Raw genomic sequence first — 3,192 nt, forward strand, 5'->3', positions numbered from 1 at the left:
TCCATTTTTTTCAAAGAAATGGAACAAATAATCCTCAAATTTATATGGAACCAGAAAAGACCTCGAATAGCCAAAGGAATATTGAAAAAGAAAGCCAAAGTTGGTGGCATCACAATTCCGGACTTCAAGCTCTATTACAAAGCTGTCATCATCAAGACAGCATGGTACTGGCACAAAAACAGACACATAGATCAGTGGAACAGAATAGAGAGCCCCGAAATCAACCCTCAACTCTATGGTCAACTAATCTTCGACAAAGCAGGAAAGAATGTCCAATGGAAAAAAGACAGCCTCTTCAATAAATGGTGCTGGGAAAATTGGACAGCCACATGCAGAAAAATGAAATTGGACCACTTCCTTACACCACACACGAAAATAGACTCAAATGGATGAAGGACCTCAATGTGAGAAAGGAATCCATCAAAATCCTTGAGGAGAATGCAGGCAGCCACCTCTTCGACCTCAGCCGTAGCAACATCTTCCTAGGAACAACGGCAAAGGCAAGGGAAGCAAGGGCAAAAATGAACTATTGGGATTTCGTCAAGATCAAAAGCTTTTGCACAGCAAAGGAAACAGTTAACAAAACCAAAAGACAACTGACAGGATGGGAGAAGATATTTGCAAACGACATATCAGACAAAGGGCTAGTATCCAAAATGTATAAGGAACTTAGCAAACTCAACACCCAAAGAACAAACAATCCAATCAAGAAATGGGCAGAAGACATGAACAGACATTTCTGCAAAGAAGACATCCAGATGGCCAACAGACACATGAAAAAGTGCTCCACGTCACTTGGCATCAGGGAAATACAAATCAAAACCACAATGAGATATCACCTCACACCAGTCAGAATGGCTAAAATTAACAAGTCAGGAAATGACAGGTGCTGGCGAGGATGTGGAGAAAGGGGAACCCTCCTCCACTGTTGGTGGGAATGCAAGCTGGTGCAACCACTCTGGAAAACAGCATGGAGGTTCCTCAAAATGTTGAAAATAGAACTACCCTATGACCCAGCAATTGCACTACTGGGTATTTACCCTAAAGATACAAACATAGTGATCCGAAGGGGCATGTGTACCCGAATGTTTATAGCAGCAATGTCTACAATAGCCAAACTATGGAAAGAACCTAGATGTCCATCAACAGATGAATGGATAAAGAAGATGTGGTATATATACACAATGGAATACTATGCAGCCATCGAAAGAAATGAAATCTTGCCATTTGCGACGACGTGGATGGAACTAGAGGGTATCATGCTTAGTGAAATAAGTCAATCGGAGAAAGACAACTATCATATGATCTCCCTGATATGAGGACATGGAGATGCAACATGGGGGGTTAGGGGGATAGGAGAAGAATAAATGAAACAAGATGGGATTGGGAGGGAGACAAACCATAAATGACTCTTAATCTCACAAAACAAACTGGGGGTTGCTGGGGGGAGGTGGGATTGGGAGAGGGGGAGGGGGCTATGGACATTGGGGAGGGTATGTGCTATCGTGAGTGCTGTGAAGTGTGTAAACCTGGCGATTCACAGACCTGTACCCCTGGGGATAAAAATACATTATATGTTTATTAAAAAAAAAAAAAATTTGTAGGGGAGGCGAACCATAAGAGACTATGGACTCTGAAAAACAACCTGAGGGTTTTGAAGGGTCAGGGGTGGGAGGTTGGGGGAACAGGTGGTGGGTAATGGGGAGGGCACGTTTTGCATGGAGCACTGGGTGTTGTGCAAAAACAATGAATACTGTTACGCTGAAAAAATAAAATGGAAAAAAAAAAGTAAATACTATTTTTTTTTAAAGACTTTATTTATTTGACAGAGATCACAAGTAGCAGAGAGGCAAGCAGAGAGAGAGAGGAAGGGAGGGAAGCAGGCTCCCCGCTGAGTGGAGAGCCCGATATGGGGCTCGATCCCAGGACTCTGAGATCATGACCTGAGCCAAAGGCAGAGGCTTTAACCTGCTGAGCCACCCAGGCGCCCCAGTAAATACTATTTATTACAACTTTATAAATAGAACTAGAATTCAGATAGGTTAAGTAAGTTGCCCAAGATCACACAGCTGGTCATTGATCGAACTAGGATTTGAATCCAGACACTCTGGCTACAGAGCCAAGTTCTTAAAACGTAATTTTGCTTTCTCTCATGATATTAGAAGCTAGAGATAATTTCATGTATAATGTAAATATCTTTTATAAGGTAATTCCACGGGAGAACTTAAATAGAGGGCAAAGGGCATAAGAATTTTGCAACCTATGTAGAGTACACTATTTAATAAACTGCTTGATTTCTCCAGATAATTCATTTCCTTTGAGTGAAAAATCTGCTCACAAATGGGTATATAGCAAGTAACAAGTAAAGAATTATTACTAACATTTCTAACATAGGATTATGAAACGTTTTGTAAGAAAAATAGGATTGTGCAAACCAAAATGATTTATTGTCTATATGGATCCATCCTCTTCGCATATTACTAATTCTTTATTTCTTTCCAAATATATATGTGGTTTGAACAGTGCTCTTATTTTGACACAAAAAATGGTATCTGTACTTCTCTCAACAATGTTCAATTTATGTGAGTTTAATGGAATGACTACAATGATCTTCAAGAATACACAACGTGGTTTTATAGCATCTGTAGACCAGCTATTTCCAACTCTACTGAAAAGAAACCAAAAGGGGAAAATGAGAGTGAACTGCAGCACGGTGAGAGAGAGCAGAGCATTGTGCTATATATCAAGGGTAATATGAGTATTAAAATGTGAGGAGAGATCACAGCGAGTTTGAGTTAAGCTGGATGCCTCTCCCAAAAGGCAGAAAAATTTGGCTAAAGGGGAAAATTGGGAAGAACTTTTTGTTTCCTCTCATTCTGCAGGTCTCTTTGGGCAAAATGGTGCTTGTGATCCTCCCTGCCACTGATCTATCATCCTTGGAATGGATCCAGTTCATCCTGATCAGTGAAACTGGCCACAGTACAATAAGTATATATATTTACAAGACGCAACTAAATAAATACTAAGCTCCTCTTTCTATCCCTCTACCTGGTATGTGGACAGCACTTTCCCTTGCCTGAACTTCAAGTCACCTATAACAATAATAAAAAAATGACTTAACTGTTATAAAAATAAATCTCCAAAACTGAAATACTTACCCAAATATCAAAATTGGATTTCTCATATAAAAAT

The sequence above is a fragment of the Meles meles genome, chromosome 12, assembly GCF_922984935.1.
Source record: "Meles meles chromosome 12, mMelMel3.1 paternal haplotype, whole genome shotgun sequence".
NCBI lineage: Eukaryota > Metazoa > Chordata > Mammalia > Carnivora > Mustelidae > Meles > Meles meles.